At 40.6% G+C, this 26,284-nt stretch overlaps 1 long non-coding RNA gene across 1 annotated transcript in view; it reads right to left on the reverse strand.

Moving 5' to 3' along the window:
• Positions 1-26,284, reverse strand: part of LOC146079525 (uncharacterized) — a 50,582-nt gene that overhangs the window by 16,799 nt on the left and 7,499 nt on the right. The gene's annotated exons all lie outside the window — the stretch shown is intronic.

The raw sequence follows: 26,284 nt of genomic DNA on the forward strand, positions 1-26,284 counted from the left end.
GACCCTGGTTTAACAGGTGGTGTTCCAAACTGTATATTTTTTGTAGTTGCATCTTCTCTCCTGTACGGACAGTCTGCAAGTTACTGTAACATTCACAGTCACCTTAGTTTAAGGTAGAAAGATAGGTTTTGTAGCGATTGCTAAACCTAACAAAACACTTCCATCAAATATTTAATATGATGATATCCAGTTGGCAAGCTTCAGTATATTTACACCAAGATACCATTAGTTTAATCCTAAAAACTCATAGATTTGTGACAGCATGCATAACCTACCAATTTGTTAAAATGCCCATAGTAAAACCTTGAATTATATGGTACAAAAGACTTTCAAGAAATGACTATGGAAAGGGAGTTTTGGTAACAAGAGAACCTGAATACACGCTGGGTCAATTATTTAATCCAGAGAGTCTTCTGTAAAAGAGTATTCATGGTTGAAAGAACAAGAAAGGGCATCAGCCTTAGTATTCTTAGGACCAGGAATAGAAGAGATTGTGAAACTGAATCTTGAAAAGAAAAGCGAGTATCTAGTCTAGAGGATGTTTAGCCTGTGTGTGGCCTGGATATATTGGAGTTTCTTCTGACATATGAATCCGTTATTGGAAAGGAGATTTATTTGATAAGATGATGATTTTTTTTCTAATGGCAACTAAATGACCTGAAACTGATGCCAGGCAATATTATAGTTACATTTAAATAAGAGATCATTTCTGGGAAATAAATGACCATGAAAGATGTGTTCAGTTGTTTTGAGCTCTACAGACTATGCAAGATGGAGCATCCATTCCTATAAATCCTGGAACAATATACTTTAGGGAGGACATTTATTCTTTACAAAGAGGCGCTTTTCCATTTTAGTCTTTAGAGAAGTTGTTAAAGGGGCATTGCATAGTTCAAAAGGCGTAATTAGGTGACCAAAATAATTTTTTTTGTCATTCCCGTTTAATACATTTTGTAGCTCATTTAAGACAATAATGTTGTTGAAAAGAAAAAAAAAAAGATTATTTCTGGTTAAAGCAATCTTGATTAATACAGGAATTCTAATAATTTAATTTTAGCATATTCCTTAATGCAGTGGTTCCCGAACTGTGTGCCGTGGCTCCCTGGGGTGCTCCGGGACACTTGTAGTGGTGCCACAGGTTGGTGCTTCAGGAACATTTATGATCAATTATATAAATATGGACAAAACCAGTGCTGGTGGCTGCCAATCATAACATATGTGTACAATCATAAGCAAATCCTGCCCTTTATCACATAACTGAACCTAAGAATCACATATAAACAAAATCTACTTAATTTTATATATATTTTTTGGGGCCTAGGGGTGCCATGGAAAATTTCTGATACTAATGTATTCTTCCATAACGTATTCTTCCACACATGCCCTTAGGTAGTGTGCATACTGAAATCATATGCACACTAAGGGAAATCATGGCTGTTGTGCAAGTACAGTTATACTTCAGCTTCACATTTGCTAAACACATTTGTCTATTTATCATATTGTTGCAGAAGCAATTTTAGAGAAAGCAAGTTGGCCTTAAATAAAAAAAAAAAAAAGCTGGAGACAAATTGGAGACATACAGGATACATTGAAATTTATTTTTTCAAGTTATGGTATTGCCTGTTCCCCAGTTAATAGCAGATATGTGGAGTTTAAATCACTAGATGACAGTAAAAAATAAGCGATACAAAAAGTAAATGTAAAGTCCCAATTGAAGCCTTAATTACATCCCGTATATAGTACATTGGCTTGGATGTATGATCAGGTAACGGAACCATAGAAGTAAAAATTATCACTGTAGTGGAATCTAAATAGCATTTCATTTAATTTAATAATTGAGCCTGGCCAAATATAGTAGATTTATAGTAGAAAAAAATGTAGATTTTGTCCTTGCTGCCCCCTTCACTAAAACTAGCTCTCTTGCTCTAATATACCCAACCCAACCTTACAAAGCTTCAAATATGCACTGAAAATTCACCTGCTAACCAAAGCATACCCTTCCACATAACCTAGTCTTAAGGCTGCTCTTCCATCCCCCTGCCTCATGCCTTGGCTGATTCTGTCTCGCTTACCTCCTGCCATCAGACCACCTTCCATTGGGGTCTCATGTCACCTGTCTCCCCCCCCCTCTAAATTGTAAGCTCCTTGGAGAGGACCCCTCTTCTCACAACTTTTTTTCTTGCACTTCAGTTACAGCTCTCTCCTACTCAGCAAACCATTTCTACCCCACATCTCTACCCACTAGTAGTCATTCATCTCTTCTGATGGCAGCCCAAACCTAGTAATACCTGGACAACTCCTTTGTTTTCCTACAGCTCAGCTGCATTGTGTACTGAGAATTGTGCTGCTAATTATTACTTGTGCTCTGTTTCAATTTCTGTGATGTTAAGTTCTCTGTACGCTGTATTATTCTAATGTATGCCATCTGTACGATGGCATACATTAGATTTAGTAAAATTTTATTATAATAAAAATATTAAAAAGTCACACAATGTTCTAATGGAAGCACAATGCTCAGCAGACTGATACAAAGGCATTATTTATTGTATGAAGAAAGGTATAGGTTTTAGCAATGAGCCAATTCTTTTTAAATTTTAAAGATATTTAAAGAGGGCATGGAGGAAACTCAGGGAAATTTGTCGCTTGAGTGGTATTGCAGGAGCTAAAGGAGGGCTCCAAATTCAACCAGCTGTGGGCAAGTCACTCTCACAAATACAACAGTAATATCACAGTGCTAGTTTGAGGAAGATTTAATAATAATGATATTCAATGGAAGAAATGAATAGCATTTTTTAAAACAAACATAAATATTATGATTATATTTAATTTGAGCTCACAGTTTTATTTATTGTGTTTTAAAAAAAATGCTATTAATTTCACCCCTTGAATATCATTATTATTAACTCTTCTGAAAACTAGGGCCAGGATTTGGGATAAAGTCAGGGAGTATACATGGAGGGAATGCAGTTAGAATCCCAGTGGTAGAAATCCCGGCGGTCAAAATCCTGCCACCGGAATCCGGACCGCTGAAATCCAGACCGCCGAAATCCCAACACTTTCTCCCTCTATGGGTGACCACGACAACCATAGAGGGAGAATAGATAAGTGTGTTGAGCGCAGCGAGCCTGCAAGGGGGGGGGGGGATCCCCTTCCCCCCCTTGTCGGGATTTTGGCGGTTGGTATTCCGGCATCGGGATTTTGACCACCGGGATTCCGACCGCCGGTATTTCATACAAATCCCACATGGAGGACATCAGCTATCTTACCCACACCCCTAACAACCTTAAAGACAAAATAAGGTACAAGATAAGCCTGGGTAGAGGTAACACAGAAAGATTTTAGTTAGAGAGAAACATTTCCACAGTGAGGTATAGTATTTTGTACCAATGTTTTTGGAGTAAACAAGGGTGCAACTTTGAGAGTATGCATGTACAGAGAGTAATATGGGATACCCACCTTCACCTGGGCAAAATATTCTGATTTGGTAATACCCCTGGCAATCAATGGTAACCTGGTGACTTAGCTGCTAAGCATCAAACAAACACAAACAAAATTAAGATGCAGGTATTTTCTTGTATGGAAATGAAGAAAATAATGCATTATTGGTGACTGTAGTCTTCACTCATTAGACGCAAGGCACCCGCCAACCTGTTTTTACCTACTGTATAGGTGCTTTTGTTCTAGTGTAATTTATGGTCATGTAAGGATCACAAAACTGGTGCAGGCCAGCCTGGGGGTTTCGAGATGTATTAGAAGACCAATTTAGGAGTATGCACCAAAAAAGCCTTAGTGACTACAAATAGTATCTTACAGAAAATTTACATAAACTTTGGTAAAACCATCATTATGAAAGCTGCTATATGGTTCATCTGGGTGTAATATGGGATCCTGGCATTGGTGATAATATGCATGTAATATGGGATCCTGCTGGCAGTCAGATTACCGTCACTGGCATAGGTGACGATTCAGTGGGTGCTCAAGGGCCCGAGCACCCATGGAAATTGATGAGCACCCAGGGGTCCGAGTCCCGCTGCTGGGCCACCATATTAACTTGCTAATTTGCGGCTGCAGCACCCACATCACCAGACACCTGGGAAACAGTATGCAGGAAGAGTGTATTCTGTCCGTGGAGTAATACACGGACGTGGGGCGGGCCAGCCTGTGCGTGCTCTGTGCGTGCTGTGTGGTGATGGTGTCTTACATCAGATGCCATGCCACACAGCGAGCATAGTGCGCAGTGACTGAGTAGCTCAGCAGAGGCCCACCTGTCCACGTCCCACTGCACTCCCCCTCCCACGTTGCTGGCACAGGTACTGTGGGGTCATTTATGTACCTGCACTGTGGGGGCATTTATGTACCTGCACTGTGGGGGCAGTTATGTACCTGCACTGTGGGGGCAGTTATGTACCTGCACTGTGGGGGCATTTATGTACCTGCAATGTGGGGGCATTTATGTACCTACACTGTGGGGGCATTTATGTACCTGCACTGTGGGGGCCTTTATGTACCTGCATTGTTCGGCATTTATTTATGTGGAACTCTGTTGCCGTAATTTGAATATTGGAGACAACTGCGCTCCGTAATATAAATTGGTATTATTTTGTGTCCATGCTTCTTCCCCATGAAGCCACTCCCCTATATTTTTGGCTTGAGCACCCACCAGCTAAAACATAAATCGGCACCTATGGTCACCGGCATTCATAAAGTGAGAATCAAAACAGTTCTTCATTAAGAACATAAGCCTACTTTTTACCCCCTTCCTAACCCTCGCTGCAGCTTAACCCTAATTCTCTTCTCCCACAGCCTTACCATACCTTCCTGCAGGCTAGCCCTAACACTCCCCATTACACTTACAATGTCACTGTTGTTTATATAAGTGGTCTACTATTTGACTCTGATGTGAAATTACCTTTCTGAAGCCTGTGCAGTCCCTTTAAGGAACAGGAAGTGGTGTTAGAAGCCGGAACTGTAATAATGTACGGTAGAGCAACCACTTGTATGAATACTGTGGAAATTGAAATACTCTCCAATAATAATTGGGGATGCTGGATAAATCTTTCGGTGCCACTAGTAGTAGGTACCCTAAAATGTTTTGTTGAATCACTGTAAAAGGTCAGTATCAGGTGTGGTGGTGGTGGTAAAAATAATATGTTTAACAAAACAAAGATCAATGCAAAGATAACAATAGTGTCATATATACAATGATAATCTAATAATACAACTAATATTGATGAATATTGAAGTCACAAAAAATGTTCTGGGGCCAAACAGATTAATTACGCTTAGAGATGTAGAAACAGGGATCAGAGGGGTAGAAAGTTGTGTGAATTCCTATATTACGTAATAGAATAGATCTTAATATAATGTTAAATTTTCATTTCCACAAGTATTGCTTAATGGCATCACATGGCCATTCTATGTGCAGGCATTATGTTAAAATACAGAAAATGGTCAGTTTATATAAAATGGAGAACTAGCTTCAATTTCACTGCAAGTGATATTGATATTCAAAGTTCTAAATACTGTACTTCTAATTGCAAGAGGCAAGGTGATAGATAACATTATAATAGTATAATAGTAATAGCTAGACGCTCATTGTCTGCTGATCCGCTCTGTCATTCCCTCCATTGGTTGTCTATATATTACTGCATTCAATATAAAATACTTCTACTTGCATACAAAGCCACTCTGACTTATATCTCTTCACTTATCTCAAAATACGTTCCCACCTGACCTCTCCGCTCTGCACAAGATCTGTGTCTCTCATCCACACTCATTACTTGCTCCCACTTACACTTGCAGGGTTTTGGTTGGGCAGCACCCACCCTATGGAAAGCCCTTCCACGAACACTAAGGGCAGTATTCAATGATAAATTACGCGATGTGCAGCGAATCCTGTTGAGGATTCGCTGCACATTTGCAGGGTTCCAGAGGGCTGCAGCATTCGCTGCCAGCCCTCCCTGTCACCCTATTCAATGCCGCAGGGGCTCGCTGCCCCTGACTGCAAATTTTAACCCCTGCTGCGAATGCCGCAGGGAGCCCAAGGAAGGTGGCAGGCAGGGAGATGGAAGTCTCCCTGCCTGACCCAGAATGTGTGGGGGAGAAGGAGGGCTCCCGGGGACACAGGCAGCAGAAGCTGCCCCCCCCGGAAGAGCTGGCAGGGGACACGGGTAGGGAGGCGCTGCACTGCTCCCGCTCATGCATATGTAATGAGCGGGAGCAGTGTGAAGTGAATATATGAATATGTAATGAGCAGCTCCCAGCCCCCTGCTGGCGAATGTGTAAAAAAAAAAAAAATTTCATATATATTCATGTGATTCAAGAACATGAATAAAAATAGAATGCCCCTTCACAAAAAAAGAATTCAGATTTTTTGACACCAAAAAAAAACAACCTTTATTTTAAAAGATCACTTTCCAGTTCCCCTTTAAAAGATGTTGAATGCAAAATGGAGAATCATGGCGAAAATCACTGGAGAAAGCAGTTCCCCATTTGAGCATTGAATACACTCTTGGCGAATTGGACAAAAACCCCATTGAAAAACAATGGCGAATTGCGGCAAATCGCAAACTGCGAATTGTCAGACAGCGAATTGTCTCCATTGAATAGGGTGAATCGTTTTTTCAGAGAGAAAATTCGCTGTTAACCCGGAGAAATGCCAGATTCGGTGTAAACTACGGAGAATCTGAGGCAATGAATACTGGCCTAGACTCTCCTCTAGCCTCCAAACTTTCAAGCAGTCCCGGAAAAATCACCTCTTCAGGCAAGCTTATCATATTCAGGAACACCCACACAACCTCCAGTAGCATTATATCTAATTGCATCTCATCAGGACTGTCATGTAATCTGATGGGACTGCCATGCTAAGGAATTCTATCCTTATTGGGCCCCACACACAGCACAATTTTCAGGCATTTTCTGAGCGATTTTACTAATTCGCTCAGAAAATGCCTGAAAATGCATGTAAATCGCTGTGTATATAGCCCACACAGCGATTTACATGCGCGCACCCGCCGTTCTGAATCCGGCAAAGATTCAGAACGGACGGGCTGTACAATTAAGAGCAGTCGCTCAGAAAGCTCCTGCTCATCTCCCGCATGTGTGGCCGCGGGCAGATGAGCAGGGCTGTTCTGAGCAACTGAAGCCCCGCTGGACGCCGCCCGCATGACACCGCAGCTGCACGCACCTGTGGATGCCGGACACCGCCGCCGACACTGGACATCGCCGGAGACCGCCGGACACGGACACCGCCGCCGAGCTGATGACGTCACACCGCCGGAGACCGCCGCCCCTCCGCGATGATGGACTCCGGAGTTGGTAAGTATTTTTTTTATTCTACCCTCAGAGTGTTCTGTAACTGACAAGTGCCTGGCTATACTAAATTGCTCAGCTCTCTCCTGTATATCATTTTTCATGTCAAAGGGAAGTCTGGACTATAAATAATGTCTGTGGATAGAAAGCACTGAGAAGGGCCTGAATATAGGGGAAAAAAACATAGCAATCTCAAGGATCAGTTGAGTAAGTGCAAGTTCCTTTTGCTGTTTACCATTAAATAAATTAGGCTATTTAGAATGATGATATATTTTAGGTGTGACCCTGCTGGTTCAGGAGATGCTGGTAGAATTTTGCAGAGGAATATTGTTCTGGTAGAACCACATGTGCTGGGAGCTATCAGGATGCAGAAAGATACCAAAAAAAAAAAACACAAAAAAAACCAGCGGTTTTTTTTCCCCCTTCTGGAAACCATTAGTGTTTATTCAACATTTCAGATGCAGATGACATCTGCCATTAAGGATAACATAAACAAAGTCTTGTGTAACTTGTGTAACCAATTTTTATAGAGTCATATATATATATTACACAGTGCAGTTTGATGACATGTGCGGCTGTGACAGTCGTGACAGATTTGAAATCTCCCGTGCTGAATCTCCCAATTTGAATCTCTGACACAAATCTCTCTGTATGTGGCTCATTGTCTGAAATGAGCCACAAGAGTGAAATCTCTTGTGCTGAATCTCCCGTTATGTATCTCTGGCACACATCTCTGCGTATGTAGGGCCCATATGTATCCCTCCTATTATCCCTATAGATTGTAAGCTTGTGAGCAGGGCCCTCCTACCTCCATGTTGGTTTGTATCTACCCAGTTTATTTAATCACGGTTGTTTCCAATTGTAAAGCGCAACAGAATATTCTGCGCTATATAAGAAACTGTAAAGAAATAAATAAATAGTAGGAAACATTTATAATTTATTTTCAATCTTTGGAAAATCCTCCTAAGGTTAGGCTGTTCCATCTCTCCTATGTTGTCTCCTCATGTCAGGCCTATTTCTTGTAAGTGGATTGTTCTGTCACTATGACTATGTATTTTGAAACTTATTTGCATATATATTTCAGTGCGTGTCAGTTTGCAATATTTTTGCAATATTTAAACATTGAAGAAAATTGAACTTGAATAAAATGTTCTTAATTTTAGCTTTGTTTCTGAAATTACATTTATAGTGTGATGTTATTGCATGAATAATGATAGTTGTGGTACGGTAAAGAAGAACCATTCGTGAAGTTGTGTATTTACCATGAGTGCTGACATAACAATAAGCAAGACCATCAGATGCTGCAACAATTTGATGTACACCCATAGAATTTGATAGATAACTCATTTAATTTGTATTGGTGCACATAACATTTATGTATGAAGTCTCCCATTCTATCAAAATCGTAGTTACTGTATATACTCGAGTATAAGTCGACCCGAATATAAGCCGAGGCACCTCATTTTACAACAAAAAAACTGGGAAAACTTATTGACTCAATGGGACCCTCACTTGCAGGGGCAAACGCAGGATTTTCAGAAGGGGGTTTCCAGAGGGGCGGAGCAAAGCACGGAGATGGACACTTAGGTGACCCAGTATATGCCGGGTCAGTTAAAGTATTATAGATAGACCAAATGTATATAAATAATAATAATAATAATAATAATAAAAAAAAAAAAATATATATATATATATACACACACACACACACACACACACATATATATATATATATATACATAAAGGGTCGTCAACAGCAGTGTAGACCCCTGGGCATAGCAATGTATTGGGGCCCCTGCTGATCCTCCAGCGGATGCTTTGCTTTGATGTCACGCAGGTGGTAGGGGGTATTATATCAACCGCTCAGCATGTGTACGGCCTGGATCAGTAATTTCCACTAATTACCCCTTTACTGCACAGATGGTGGGAGATGGGGTGGTGGAAGGGGCATTGGGCTGAATGAAGGGGCCCTGATACATAACTTCCAGGGTGGTAGAGGATGTTTAATATGCAGAGGAGGGGTGTATAGTGGAGTGGGCTTATTATTCATAATTTTCTGGTGGGAGGACAGCTTGCTTGACTGCAGATATCTCCAGTTCCCGGAAAACGATTTCTTAGATTTGAATGGAATTAAAAACTAGAGAATCCCACCTACCAAATGATATTGGGGACTAGGGGATCAGAGTTCAGGAGGCAGAGCAATCTGCCAACGAGTATATAAAACTACATACCAGGTGTGTGGAGCTGGAGCAGTAACCAGCTGCTGGAAGGCTGATATCTCTGATTCTGGGAACAGTAAAGACAAGCTACACAGCTTTTGGAATATACCCTCAGAAAAACTCTAAGTCAGAGAGAACCTGAAATATCTGACTGGGAAGAGCAATTAACAGGCTTGGATGGGGACCACTGCTTTGAAGTCAGATATCTCCGGTTCCCAAGGGCCGATTTTTAAAATTCTTGTACCCATGGAAAGAGGGGACCCTCAGCTTTCAGCCTAGGGTCATTAGACTCCTGGGGGGGGGGTTTCTGGGTACTCAGAAACCCCCCCTGCGTGCGCTACTGACTTGAGTATAAGCCGAGGGGGGCTTTTTCAGCATAAAAAATGTTCTGAAAAAGTAGGCTTATACTCGAGGATATATGGCAAACAAAATCTTTATAACTTTATTTTCTACAATTCCAGATTGTGTGTCAGTTACTAGAGCGTTCCCTTCTCTTTTTTGTCTGTATTAACAAGCATGCCAGCTCAATCCTAACTAGATAATTTTATGGTGAAATTTGTGGAACTGTAATAATACTAGTCTTCAAGTAACACATTGCAAAGTTTGGCCAATTACATGTATCTAAAGAACCACAGATATGTGTAATGCTGCCTGTACACTTGTGAGATATTGCATGCCAGACCCCATGTGGCTGATAAATTGAATGATTGTGTGCATTTTTAAGGGACCAGTCTATGCAATGCGTGGGCGCGCTGTTGATTGTCGCGTCGATAGTTAGTATGTGCTGCACTATCTATCGAATTGCAGGAGCGATCGCATGTAGTTTTTAACCACATGCAATCGCTCCAATGCAATCTGCGGGTGGGGGGCGGAGTGGGCGCTCAGTCAATCAAAGGGCTGCCTAGAGTTTTAAACAATTCTGACTCCCGACGCCCGCTAGCGCTACTTCTAGTACTGTTTTACTCTGCGGCCTTCCATCCGCCCTCTTCCAGCACCCGATGTGCCATCTCAAGATGGCATGCAACATTGGGTGCTGAATAGGGGCAAGTTTTGCACCATAAGATGCAATCAGATTCGATGGACATCGTACTTTGATGTTGCATCGAATCTGATTGCATAAGTGTATGGTAGCAATAGAGACAGCCAGTTAGCTAGCAGTAATTATGTATAGATAAGGGATTTGTGCACAATTAAACTGCTCTGTTGTATAGGAAATGATCATCTGTTTACACTTAGGAGTAGTATGTGTGAGTAGATAAGGAAACTTACTTTTGTTAACTGACTGGACATTTATGTTGTACCTTTTTGGCTGCAGATATGATTGCTATGCTTATTATGCAGTAGGTAGCTGACTCAGTAAGTTTTGAGGGGCATTAACATTTAGGTAATAAGTTTAACATTTCTTTGAAATTCTAAATTTGTGAGTTCTACACTCTTGGCATTTGAAAATGATGAAAGCTGCAGTTATTGTTTCAGTGTAATATGCACTAATACAAATGTATCAGTTTGTGTGAGGTGTAAAGTTGTGTTCACACGGTGCGATTTTGCTTGCAATTCGATCTCGATTCGATTGGGATCAAATCAGAATAGAATCTATCAGCAAGCAAAACGCATTCGATTTGAAGTAAACTGCTCAAAAAAATAAAGGGAACACTAACATAACCCATCCTAGATCTGAATTAATGAAATATTCTTATTAAATACTTTGTTCTTTACATAGTGGAATGTGCTGACAACAAAATCACACAAAAATTATGAATGGAAATCAAATTTATTAACCCATGGAGGTCTGGATTTGACACACTCAAAATTAAAGTGAAAAAACACACTACAGGCTGATTCAACCTTGATATAATGTCCTTAAAACAAGTCAACATGAGGCTCAGTAGTGTGTGTGTGTGTGGCCTACACGTGCCTGTATGACCTCCTTATAACGCCTTAGCATGCTCCTGATGAGGTGGCAGATGGTCTCCTGAGGGATCTCCTCCCAGACCTGGACTGAAGCATCCACCAACTCCTGGACAGTCTGTGGTGCAACGTGGTATTGGTGGATGGAGCGAGACATGATGTCCCAGATGTGCTCAATTGGATTCAGGTCTGGGGAACGGGCGGGCCAGTCCATAGCATCAAAGCCTTCATCTTGCAGGAACTGCTGACACACTCCAGGCACATGAGGTCTAGCATTATCTTGCATTAGGAGGGACCCAGGGCCAACCGCACAAGCATATGGTCTCACAAGGGGTCTGAGGATCTCATCTAGGTACTTAATGGCAGTCAGGCTACCTCTGGTGAGCACATGGAGGGCTGTGCGCCGCCCCCCCCCCCCCCCCCCCCCCAAGAAATGCGACCCCACACCATTATTGACCCACTGCCAAACCGGTCATGCTGGAGGATGTTGCAGTTAGCAGAATGTTCTCCTTGGCATCTCCAGACTATTTCATGTCTGTCACATGTGCTTAGTGTGAACCTGCTTTCATATGTGAAGAGCACAGGGCACCAGTGGCGAATTTGCCAATCTCGATGTTCTCTGGCAAATTCCAAACGTCCTGTAAGCACAACCCCCACCTGTGGATGTCAGGCCCTCATACCGCCCTCATGGATGTTGTTTCTGACCGTTTGAGTAGACACATGCACATTTGTGGCCTGCTGGAGGTCATTTTAAAGGGCTCTGGCAGTGCTCCTCCTGTTCCTCCTTGCACAAAGGCAGAGGTAGCGGTCCTGCTGCTTGGTATTTGCCCTCCTACAGCCTCCTCCACATCTCCTGATGTACTGGCCTGTCTTCTGGTAGTGCCTCAATGTTCTGGACACTATACTGACAGACACAGCAAACCTTTTTGCCACAGCTCGCATTGATGTGCCATCCTGGATGAACTGCACTACCTGAGCCACTTGTGTGGGTTGTAGACTCCGCCTCATGCTACCACTAGAGTGAAAGCACTGCCAGCTTTCAAAAGTGACCAAAACATCAGCCAGAAAGCATAGGAGCTGAGAAGTGGTCTGTGGTCACCACCTGCAGAACAACTCCTTTATTGGGGGTGTCTTGCTAATTGCCTATAATTTCCACCTGTTGTCTATTTCATTTGCACTACGGCATGCAAAATTGATTGTCAATCAGTGTTGCTTCCTAAATGGACAGTTTGATTTCACAGAAGTGTGATTGACTTGAAGTTACAATGTGTTGTTTAAGTGTTCCCTTTATTTTTCTGAGCAGTGTATATAGGACAGATCTGTAGTTAATAGTCTTGCCTGTGCAGTCTATTTTACTCTTTGATTTACAATAACGGGAGTGTGCATCTGGATCGAATTGGCATCAAATTTTGACTATAGTCAAAATTGAACACAACATTTCACTGTGTGTACACAGCATAAGAGCTGCACCTCATTCCCAGAATTCTTAATTTATGATCTCTGTAATAGGTTTCTGGTTAGATGTTGACAGTAACCATGTCGACATTCAATGATGGCATGAAAAAAAATGTATGCATGTCACCCTAAGATACCAGCACTGGGTAATATGTTAGTACTTTATAAATAAAGGATAATATATTAAAAATACTCATGGGTTGGTTCTGAGTTAATTTAAAAGTAGACATGTGTGGGTTCAGATTTACGTGGTTGTATTTACAAAAGTTGCACAAGTTCAGATTTATCTTATTGGCTATCTAAAACAGGATATGGTCACTAGGTCTAGAAGCATTAGGTCAACACCACTAGGTCAACATGCATGAAGGTCGACATGAGTTAGGTCGACAGGGTCATTAGATCGACACAAGCATTAGGTTGACAAGGGGAAGGTTGACAGTCAAAAGGTCGACATGGGGTTTTTCCACATTTTTTTGGAATCGACATGTCGAACTTTTGACTGTAGACCTTCCCCATGTCAACCTAATGCTTGTGTTGCCCTAATGACCCTGTCGACCTTCCCCATCGACCTTCAGCCATGTCGACCTTCCTGCATGTCGACATTTAGTCATGTCAACCTTCATGCATGTCAACCTAGTGGTGTTGACCTAATGCTTGTAGACCTAGTTGCGGTCTATCCAATAATCCCATTTCATCTAAAACACGTAAGAGTCAATAGCCAATAAGAAGCTGTTTTTGATATCTGGGTAAAACCAAGCAAATCTGAACCTTCACATCTCTAGATAAAAGTCTGGTGTTTTTGCATATGTGTTATTTGAAGTAGTTCATAGCAAATGTATTGTGAAGCAGACTAGATTTTGGGATCTTACGCTGTCATCATGTACTTGTAATCAGGTTCTTATAAATACAGCCCAGAAATCCTTACATATATGAACAGTAGATCTAAACAATCAAATAATGCCACAAGATCAATAGAGAACAAGAAATGTTAGACAAAAATGAAATGACTTAACAGATGAATAGATCATAAACAATATAAATACCCCATCATTAACAAAATTGAAGTACATCTTACCGTATATATCACATTCTAGTAGAAGTGGGACACTTGTCTCATTTTACATATAAATACTAAGCTGTAATATCAGCTTTGATTAAATAATGCAGTTTTACATCATTACTTTTGAAAATGGAGAACTTTAAAAAAAAACTTGTTATTATCAAAATCAAGCTTAAAGATTTATATCCAACTATACCAATATAAATACATAGTGGAGATTGCTATTCAAATACATCACTTATTTTTTATCATGTAATGCAAAATATGCCTATAAAGTTTTTTTAACAAATATATTGTTCATAGAGTTATTTCAGTAAGTTGTATAACAAATAGCAGAACAGAATAAAGTCAATAGAATCAACTTTATTGGCCATGTGTGCTTGCGCACACTAGGAATTTTTTGTGGATTTACAGTGCAGCATCAAGCAGGGATGAAGATGGGGGGGGGGGGAGAAGGCATTACATACATTACATTAAGACATTACATGTGGGGTACACATGCCCGCCGAGCTGCACAGCGCCTAGGTAGCCATCTGCGGCGCCACTGGTCGCTGCAACAGCCAGGTAGGTATCATTAAGCAAAAACAGTACAGTTATCACATAGGGAGCACATACCCACCGAGCTGAACAGTGCCTAGGCAGCCATCAGCGGCGCCACTGGTTGCCGAAACAGCCAGGTAGGTACCAATACAAGCAGAGACAGTACAGTTATCACACAGGGAACATATTTGGCTGAGCTGCACAGCTCCTAGGCATCCATCAGCAACGCCATCTTGATCATGCTGCTCAAAGGCAGCAGTAATAATATTTTTATTTATGTAGCACTTTTCTTCACTTCGGAAACAGTTACCATTATTGCAAATCTGACTTTTATCTGACAAAGGGCTAGATGTACTAAGCTTCAAAAGTGATAAATGGACAATGATAAACAGCCAGCCAATCAACTCTTACCTGCCATGTCACAGACTGTGTTTGAAAAATGTCAGACGGGAGCTGATTGGTTGGTTGTTTATCACTCTCCATTTTATCACCTTTTGAAGCTTAGTGCATATGGCCCAAAGTGAAGATTTATGTATACTGTAAGTTCTGATTTTTCTGAATCATATATTATTTTTTATTTTTTTACTAATTTTTTATTGAGACATTGCAAATATATTATTTATAACAAACAATTTGTTGTACAGAACATGAGATTCAAATAAACAAATCATGACAGATTACAATTGTCCCGTGCATTGTGTCCAACCTGCATACATTCTGATTCATATTTAATCATAAGCATGCAACCCAACAACCTTTATTTGTGCATGTTCCACACTACCATCAAAATACAGTTAATATTAATTCCACTCACCTCTCAGGCCTGGTAGCTGACATGTAGAAAAGTGCTGGTTTACAAATCTTATCCAAACAGCCTTAAATTAACTGAATGGATAGTAACTTAACCATATAAGTGCCAAGTAAATTTGTCAAAATAGGCGTGAAAATTGCCAAGCAAATGTTTTTATCCATCATACTAACCTGTAATGTTTACCTTATATAGGAAATATAATTTTTTTTTGCACAACATTGTTTTACTTGGATTTATATGACAAATGTGAGCGACACTGGTGGTTTTACCAGATATTTTGCCCATCTTTAACAGAGATTTTGGCACTCAATAGGTTAAACAGCATTAGGTAATATTTGGAAACTATAACAAAAGGGGGAGAAAGAAACTTCAGTAAACATCACCTAAACCACACTAGACAAACATAGATCTATCACGTAAATTTCAAATAATATTTTGTGTTTCTATGTATTGTTGTTCCAGTACAGGGTAATTCACCTTAATCACATAATTCCTAAAATTCACACATTTTATATTGCCAGGAGAATCAAAATTCAAAATTGACATACAGTTGACATAAAGCAATCCAATTCCAATATACGTGTGTCAGTAGAACAATCTTCAATCGTATCTGTGTCAACCGATTTCTCAGAAATAGATACCCAGTTTCCTTCTATGTATCCACATAGAAGAAGAAAGCTTCAATGCAACAAAGTACATGAGTAATTGTAACAGTCTAAAATAAAGCACTGGGTCTAATCCATAAATCATGTAGTGACAGACTGAATGGTTGGAGGGGAAAAGATGTAACTGGTGGGGGGCAGACTACTACAGTATCTGTGAACATCGAATAGCATATGAGTGCATCACATCACTACCTGGGTAGATATAATAGTCAAGTATTTAAGTTCCAATATGTGGAGCGTTCCATGATTTCTGCTTATTCCTTCTCATGCAAACAAATTGCTTTTTAAACAGGTGGCAAGCCCAAGTGGTCAAAATATAGGCATGGTTTTTCAGCTTCATCTAGTGTAGTTATTAAAAAGAACAAAGAATAGTTTACTGGTATGTACTACATAACATTATTTCCTCTATCCTCCTTGTTCACACTAGCTACACTCATTTTAAAGTACATTATACATGTTATAATGAAGATGCTATTTATATTTATAGATGTTCTTGTGGATTAGGTTAATAAAAAAAAAAAAAAAAGCTTTCTAATATTTGTGGGCTACATGCAAAAGCAGCCACTATTTACCCTGCACATTAAATGTATCTGGTTTTTTTTCCCAGACACAAAGAGGTTTATTTTCTAAGATTGGAATTCTATTGAAGATGGGCAACCAATTAGGTTCTATCTATTATCTTATAGAAGGTGCTAAATAAATATGTAGATTCTGATTGGTTGCCCTTAGCAACATACCATTTTCAATTAACTAACATCTTAGTAAATAATAATACATACCGGAGGTAAATAATTTCATGCAATACAAGAGGTATTGTGTTGGGATTCATGATTGATTTATTTACAAGAAGCAATTAAAGTTTTAGGCATTTGAACAATCTCATGCATTTGTTTGTGTTGGAATACTGGTTTTGTATCGTGAAACTTTATGCAGAGCAGGTCTTTAACGTTTACAGGTTTTGAAAGATAACAATGTATAATTATATCCTTTAATGTCAACCATGCTGATATTACAGTTTTGAATTCATATGTAAAATGATACCTGTGTCCTACTTTTTAATAGGTGATGATATAAGATGCACTTTCATATAATTACTGTTTGGGCATATTTTTTTGTTTGTTTGCAATTTACACACCTGTTTAATGACTGATTTGGTCATTTTAGAACAATGTGAAATTGTTTACTAATTTTGAATAATAATTTGTAATGTGTAAGTAGTGATGAAGGAGAAAAATCATTAATATTGTCCCACCCACTTTACAATAAATATGGTATAGACTACAAGTATAACACATATTTGGATGCGTTATACCCCTATTTCTTTTTTGGGCACAGACTATGGGCCAGATTCAGCTTCCATTGCCGTTTTGCTAAAAACAAAATCAAACTGTAGCTGGAGTCTCCCGCATGCTGAGAAATGCAAATCCTGCGCAGTCTGACATGTTTTGGCTCACTGCGGGTGTGTGTTACAACAGCCCCAAAAATGTTCTGGACACATCTGTGTTATTTGGACCTTGCCCGCCCAATGCTGTGTTGCGGCCCTGTTACCACCCCCTGCCTTCACTCTGACTGTGGTCGCATTTTTCTTAGAGGTGACCGCAATTTCAGAATTTGTGCATGCACGATTCTGCGGGTGTGTATGGGCAGTTGTGCAAAAATCACCAATTAATGACATAGGCAATATATCTTTGGTGATTACTAAAATTCATCCAATTGGCTTGGATAAGGCAATGCACTAGCAATAGCTGGTTTAGTGAAATGGGCTTTCCTACAAGCAACAAGTAGTAATTATTGTGTTTTCAATTAAAATTAGCATTTATTGAATGACTGTACTGCAGTAAACATATTGATAAACAATATGATAACATTGGAAATTATAAAAACATTGTAGTGGCTATAAGATAACCCAGTGTAACTGATATGAGTCACCATGTAGTGAGACTTACAGTATGGGGCATACACACTTCAATACCATTTCCTAAGCAATCGAACTAGACAATGCCTCTACATCGCTCCTTGTGTAGGGGCATAGCGATATTAATGTGTGGCCCCGAGCGCCCATATTGCCCCAGCAAATAATATCCAGGACACTGGATAAATCTAGTTAATTGCCGGGGCCATGGCCAGTGTTCTCAGCAGAGAACACCGGCCCTGACAGGTCGCTCAGCGCCACATTGCTATTGCAGTGCTGTGTGCTGAGCGATGCTGAGCATTCTGAGTGATCTAGTATTCTGAGTGGTCTCGATAAATAATTGATTAACTGTATCTGACTCAGATTCAGGCCTTTTTAAGGGATTGACACACACAAAGAGAAAAAAAAGATGCATGTGCACTATTCAAACATTACCAGTTAGAATAGTAATACAGGTTATTCCCGAAAACCATACATTCCAGAAAGTTTTGTTTTTTGCTAAAACTTACTAGGGACATTTGTAACAGCACTATTGGGGACATAATAGTAACTGGCACTAAATATGTTTTGAAACCTTGTTTTATGCACAAATAAAATATATTTCCACGTACAGTATTTCATGTGGATGATGTGTTTATACAGCATAAATGCAAAATACTTCGAAATACATAATTGAAATATAAAAATATTCTGAAATACAGAATAATCCGTTATCCAAAATTCTCCCGGTCCTGAGCATTTGGACAAGGGATACTCAACCTGTACAATTCTGTAATACATTTTGCAACAAATAGAGGTTTTTTTGCATAATCTTGGCCAGGGTTTTTGGCTTACCCACCCTGTCCAGGTAACCTAATCAAGTAAGTCCCTAACATTCAAAGGGTTTAAGTCTAGGACGTGGACACCTCCAAACACAGCCCAGTCAAACGACCCCAAGTGTGATACTAGTGGAGAAAGTGAAGTGTTAAAGAGTGTTAGTTAGATAAGAGCAGCTACTTTGTGTGTTATAAAGGTAATAGATAATTTAGTGAAAAAAGAAACATATACAAAAATAAACAATAGTAGTGTTACAAGCTGCAGCCACAGCTTGTTTCTGTTCTGTTTTTCTTGTTTGTGTCAGCATGCCAGGTTTTCAAAGGTATACCTTGTTGTGGAAAACCTGGTATTGGGGTCCCTTGACCCCTCTTCAAGAGGTGAGTACTGTTATGAGCTGCCTCTGGTGGGTCTGTGTAAATGCAGCCTGGCTCCTGTGTCCTCAAGGTGGAGCACAGCTACTGCTTGATTAATCCATTAACTCTGGACCTGGTGTGTCAGGCTGCTTACCTGTAGCAAGTCTCCTCATTAAGGGAGCTTGTCTGCCTTGGCTATTCTGATTTTCCTTGTCTGCCCTTTATCTCCCATGCTGCCTTTCACCCAGGAGCCGGTGATTTTTCCTTGTGCAGCCAGTCCTAGTCTGTTTTGCCAGTCTGTGTCCTTGCTGTGCATCTGGGATTGTGTCGCAGATGAGTCCAAGTTTCTTCCTGTCCCCTGGTACCGGCTACTGATGTCCTGACCCAGACCTTTCCAAAGATAAGTGTCCTGGTACCATCTAGGCATTTGTATTCTCTGCTATTGCAGTGCAGTATTATCTATGTGTGAAATATATGGTGTCTGTCTGGAATTCCAACAAGCTATCATCAGTGTTTTGGTGGGAACCAGCTCCGTGTTATAACATCTTTCTGCAGAACTGCATGTATAGGTCTAGCTGATGGAGTACTGTGTAATTGTTAACACCTTCATGCACTGTTGCATTTAGGGTAGTGTGGTGGGAGGCTGTATCGTTGCTCTCTACTTCACTATGTTCCTTATTGATCCAGCTAGGGATCATTTGTTTAAATAAGCATATGTTGGGCTGCTGGAGGATCCCCCCCCCCCCCCCCCTCTGGAATCCCCTCAGAGTCCTTACAAGAAATCAACCCAGAACATACTATATAGATTTATAGGGCTTACCTTAAATGTGCCTTATTTGCTGTCTGGAACTGCCAGTATTCCTACTTAAAATAACCGGGGACAGTTCATACTGAAGGTGCCTCATGCATTCAAGTGTACTTTTAAATTCACAATATAGTCTATATTAGATATATGGTAGATATATCTGCAAGCCACAATCTATTTAACAATGCAAAAGATATTGGTTCTATTCTATTTCACAAAAGTGTCCATTCATCATTCTGTAAATTTCTGCAAAAGTAGGTGAAAATGAAAATGTTTAACCTTCCTTTCTAGACTTAAACTGTTGGGGCCATTGATTACCAAAATAATTTACTACTAGCTATGATGGGTAGAGATGTGTCCTCATAAGTCTTTGCTATAGCTGCACCAAACAGCATCTCTTGGCAAATCAGGTCTAGTGAGATATACAAGTCCAAGTTACATGGTGTATTGAAGCTAGATGTATGAGGACACATCTATATTTCCAGCTTACGTTTTAGACCTGATCTTGCCTGCTGTCCCCATACACTAGTATGAGGACCTAAGTTCATCTTCAAATGGCATTTGTTCCATACCTCTGCTCCATAACCATAGGCAGAAGTCCAGATGGCCTTTCTGATCCCTTCTACCCGGTTTGGCTGTTTCTGTTGGAGGTGGGACATGTCTGGACCTAAGCTCACACTGCTAAGTCTGACAAAGTTTCACTGCTAAGTATTCATGGTGACTGCATGGTACAGCTGATATTCTGATTAGATGTTTTCTGAAACTGATTCCATATTGCAGTGTGTGTGCGCTTCAAAAGATACCAATAATAATGCAACAGAAATATAAAGATGGCTGTCCTGCTTTTGCAACCATCTTCCAATTACAGTAATATGCTCTTATAATGCCTGGAGAATTCCAGTGCTCAGTTACCTGTGGCATAAATTGGACACCAGCCTTTGGGTGGACAGTTTAAGTGTGATATCATTTTTAATGCAGAATGTTTCTACCTGGTTCTATACCTTGCATAACGACAAAGTGCGGACACTTGGAAATGTGTTTCCACATTGCAAGAGAGCCCTCTATCACCCAAAACACTGCAGCACTCTTACACAAGTGTTTTTTAACTTACTTCCAATTGCATTTTGAACAAAACATACAAGGAAGGAACCTACATCGAAATGGCCATAAGAATCACGGAGTACAAATAGAAGATGAATGTCGAAACAAGGATCAATGATTGTTGCATTCTGAATGCTGTGGTCATATATTTAAAAGAATGTTTGTAAAAAATGATCCCTTATACAGATGGAGCCAATGCTTTTTTATATGTCTGACACACCATAGCTTTCCGTCTCTGCACATTGTTTGCTGAGACGGGGACGAGCAAGCGTCTCACACACTTGTGCGTCCCATTGCCACCAATGGGTGACAATTGAATGCTATGTCAGTGTGAGTCTGACATTGTTGATACTGTCCTTATAGAAAAGCCTTCTTCCACCATACAGTATCTGCACCCTCTGCAAATGTGGGGATGAGTACAAGTAAAGATGGCGATGATGACATTATAAAATATTGAGGATGCTAGTATGAAAGTGCAATAGAGTTAGGAGGATATTTGTGTAATATCTAAAGCTAATGAGGATATTGATGATGGCAGGAATGTTGACAATGTTGTTTATATAAGTTAGCTACCAGTAGCAGCAGTTGCCGGTGATCAAAAAAAAGTAATTGTGATGCACGGGCATAAGATCAAAACGTCACCTCTCGGGTGTGGGATTACAGTATCTTTACCCAAAGCCTGACAACATTTGTGAAAGCATCTGCTCCATTTGTGAGGCCAAAGTTAGTAGAAGTAGAGATGTTAAAAAACAAGGCACCTCCTCCATATGACATCATTTGCAGTGAGTACATGAAATGTATTTGATAAAATTATAAGAATCTGTTATTAACATCCTCATTATGAAACTCCTCATTAGTGTAGTGTCAAAAAATTGGCTTGTGGGGTTCAGACACAAAAGTGGCAGTCTCTGTCTCTGTCGCTGAAGTGCTTGGTTTCTTATACTCATGTCTAATTTTCACCATAAAAGTGGGTGGGAATGCTCAAGAACAATTACATCTTGCATCACATTTCTTTTCATTATGGGCTACATTTTGGGGGGAATTGGAGGTAATCTTGGTTGCATAAATATTTTTTTGGTTAGATCTCTAAAACAATACTAATTTGCAACACATTTTCTTAAACAGATATACATGCTGATTGTGTGTGCTGCTGCTTTGTGGCTTAGTTTAGGCAGCCAGCCTTTGGCCAACGGAGGTCAAGACTATTGTGAGCTGGACTGGAAATGGATGTTGTTGAGGTTAATAATACTGTAGGATCAAAAAAAAAATACAGATCCAAAACCAAAACATGTGAGGGTGGTTTTATCAAATTAGAACCATAACCAAAAAAAAAGAAATTTAATACACATCCAAAACCAATGGGGTCGGCATACATCTGTACTACATATGAATATTGGCACAGCTCACACATGAAAGCTAAAAGTCTTTTCATAGCAGTGGTATGTGCTCTGTAATCAGAATAATATACATATCAGTGAGTCTATAGCTTTGGAACAATTGCAGCAGCCTGTGATCCTTAAAGTTGTCAAGCTCCAGTTCTCTAATAATAATGTGTGTATGTTTGCTGTGAAGCATGATGTATCAGCTGACTCCTGCATCTGGGCTAATACATGTGTAATGTAAATTTTGATTGCAACTGACAAGCGCCTGATACAAGGTGAGTTGGAGCTTATGGCAGACAGGTCAAGTGACTTGACATAATAGATGAGGTCTTTGAGAATCCAATCACTCAAGTATATTGTTTAACTCCTTCATTACATGAAAGTCAAGCAACAAATTACTTTACAGTGAACCAGTTGCTAGTAGCAGCTGGAAGCTTTCTCATTTTTCCTTTTTATAAATGCAAGCAATCATCTGTGCATTGATTTTTTTTAAATTTCCCTTTAAAAATAAACGTAGTATTACTATTATTATCATCACTACTGCAACTAATCAATCACCATCATCAATCATTATTATAGCCATAAAAATAATAATAATAATAATAATAATAATAATAATAATAATAATAATAATAATAGTAAAAACAGGTATAATGCGTGCATCAAAAAGTTAGGGCATGGCCACATATTAGTACCAATTCACATTACACCACACAGTAGTGCCCCTTAGATACACCCCGCCAATTAGAGCCTGGTAGACACACTTCACATTACACATTGTGTCACACACCATAATGCCCATTACACATTGTGCCACACACGATGATGCCCATTACACATTATACCACACAGTGATGCCTATTACATATAATGCCACATAAGTGCCACTTTCCTATATGCTCATTGCTAGGGGGTTCTTGCTCAATGCCATGAGTTTTTTTCTCGATGCCAGGGGTTACATGCTCGATGCCAAAGGGCATCTTGCGCTTTTCCACAGGGGAGTTCAATGCTCATTGCCAATGGGAAGTTAAATGCTCATTGCCAAGGGGGATTATATTCTTCTTGCCATGAGGAAGTGAAATACTCATTGCCATGAGGGAGTGAAATGCTAATTGCTAAGGGAGTGTGAATTCAATGTACCGGGCACCAGGATTTCTGTTGCCGGTCCTGATAACAACACCGCACAGACCTGTATTTCACAGCTCCTGATTGACCCTACAATATACTGCATATACTGCTGTACATACATAACCAGATTTTCCCCTGTATGCTCCATTCAATCTCTACAAACTACTGGTGTTACTGTGAGTATGGCTGTACAATCTGTGCACTGTAACAAATCCAAGATCTTGTTTAAATCTATTCAAATGGTATGCTTCATTTACTTCTTGTCAACATTAAGAAGGCCAATATTCAAAATGTTGACACCAGAATGTTGAGTGAATGTTGTATGTCTGGAAGGTCGACATGGCATTCAAACAACATTCATTATGTAGGTATGTATTTAGGTTGACACGGTTAAATGTTGACATGTTCAGAATGTCAACATATAACATAAAAACATCAAAATGTCAACATGGGATTCTGTTGGTTATTTTATAAAAAGGCATGTCCAAAGTGTGGCCCTCCAGCTGTTGTGAAACTACACATCCCAGCATGTCTTGCCATAGTTTTAGCATTCCCTAATAGCAAAACAGTGGCAAGGCATGATGGGACTTGTAGTTTCACAATAGCTGGAGGGCCATAGTTTGGAAATGCCTATTTTAAAGAAAGCTTAACACTTAAATGCTAGCCATAACTCTAACCAAACGCTAGCCATAACGCTAACCAAATGCTAGCCATAACTCTAATATGTCAACTTTTTGTTATCAACATGTTAAATTATGTTATTCTGGTGCTGACCATCTGAATGTCAACAAGTACACCTGATACTACTTAGTACGCAACATGCACACAGAAGCGGCATTCCCAATGAGTTTCCTCACACTTAAGGCTCAATAGAACTACTGTATGCCATATGGAAGGGGTTAAAGTGAGCTGGAATGTGGCGGAACTGCGTTCTGTTAGTTCCATTTTGGAGGCAAAATGATTCCGCCTCAATCCGGTCACCTTGTCCCACTGTCTGTTAGACCAGCGAGCCCGACCATTATGCAGGGTAGTCCGTGCCTCAGTAAGGAAGGAGCCGGGCAGCCATATAAACAGCACCAGCTGCATTTGCAAGCAACGTGCTGCTGCAGCGAGTCAGAGCCAATCAGAGTATACCAGCAGCCAATCAGGCCATGGTCCCCTTGATTGGCTGCCGAGCGGCACTGCACTACATTTTAAATGGCAGCAGGATGGCTACTGCACTGGCTGTCTCCATTGCCCATGCTGTGTATGCAAGGAGCAGTGCTCCAATCACCGGACTGCGGCCCACGTATACTATAAAGAGCGGCAGATTTATGCCACTGGAGTCCCAGCAGACCTAATACTAGCACAGGTAGTGCTCTCTCCCCCCTCTCTTACCATCTTTCTGCCCGCTCTTTCCCTCCCTGACATTCTACTCTACTCCTCTCATACTCTCTCCCTGGCCACCACCGCCCCTCTATTCCTGGCAACCCACCCCCTCTCCCACTGGTGTGAGGGGGTGGGTTGCCAGGAATAGAGTGACCAATGAAGGAAGTTATCTAGGTCTCTAGGATTTTGGTGTGAGTCCATTGTTTTCTCTCTTCTCCCTCAAACCCTTTCTATTGCTTCCCCCTCCCACCCCTTTCTCTTGCCCCCCCCCCCCCGTCTCTCTTTTCATGATACCCTCTCTCTTTCCATTACATCCATCTATCTATCTTTCTTTCTCTCTCCTCCCCTCTGTGTCCACTCTCTGACACCCGTGGCAGGATGTAATAGCATACAAATTCCATGTGGGTACAGGATGCCACCCCCTGCAGCTGCTTCTCCAGGATGGTCTCTCTGGTGTCTAACTGGCACTGGCTTATCAAGTACACTGCAGCCGGCACAGAACACTGCCAAGCCACACCACAGTAATGCCGGCGGCAACATGTTGGGAGGGATCCAACCTTTGGCACTGTGCATGAAACCCCTGGCAAAGAACATGCAACCTCTGCAAAGAGCATGAAACCCCTGGTACTGAGCATGTAAACCAAGAAACCCCTGGCACTGAGCATGTAACTCCTGGCATCGAGCAAGAAAACCCTAGCAATGAGCATGTAGGTAAGCGCCACTTATGTGGTGTAATATGTTGGGCATTACCATGTGTGGCATATTGTGCAATGGGCATTACTGTGTGTGGCATAATGTGTAATGGGCCATGCCCTAAATTTTTCAGCGCGCACTGTTCAGTTATCTTTGGTTGTTTTGCTCTGTGGAGCACCATTTCAATTAGGGGTGGTATGATGTAGTTTTTAAATAGGTGTGTGGGATAGGCCATAAATCGCAGGGGGGCGCCGAAGAACACCCTAGCACCTACCCTGGCTGTGACATATGCGGGGGGGGGGAGAGGCAGGGAAGTGAGTTCCACCACCTCTGCAGGACCACTTTAAGCACTGCATATGGAAGTTATATGCCACAACAGAAGTTTAAAAGAAGCATAATAAGCTGTAGAAAAATACTATTAACCCAGGTCACAGTACAAATGCTGATAATGTACATAAAGCTATGGGAACCATAGGTTTAAGTGTTGAACAACATGCTTATACTATCATACATGGGAAATGTCACCACGTGATAGGTGGACAGCCCTGCAGGCAGCATGTGAAGATAAGGGTCTCATGAGAAGAATTTAATCTGAGGCAAATACTGTAAAATACTAAGTTCAGTGAATGCCATATCTGAACGATTAATGTCTGTAGAGTCTAAGTCGATCACAAAGAAATCACTATGGCAATGCTACATAACTTGATTTTATAGTAGAAGCAAACCCAGCAAGCTATCAAAATGGATTGTTAGGACA

The sequence above is a fragment of the Crinia signifera genome, chromosome 5, assembly GCF_055691185.1.
Source record: "Crinia signifera chromosome 5, ASM5569118v1, whole genome shotgun sequence".
Taxonomy (NCBI): domain Eukaryota; kingdom Metazoa; phylum Chordata; class Amphibia; order Anura; family Myobatrachidae; genus Crinia; species Crinia signifera.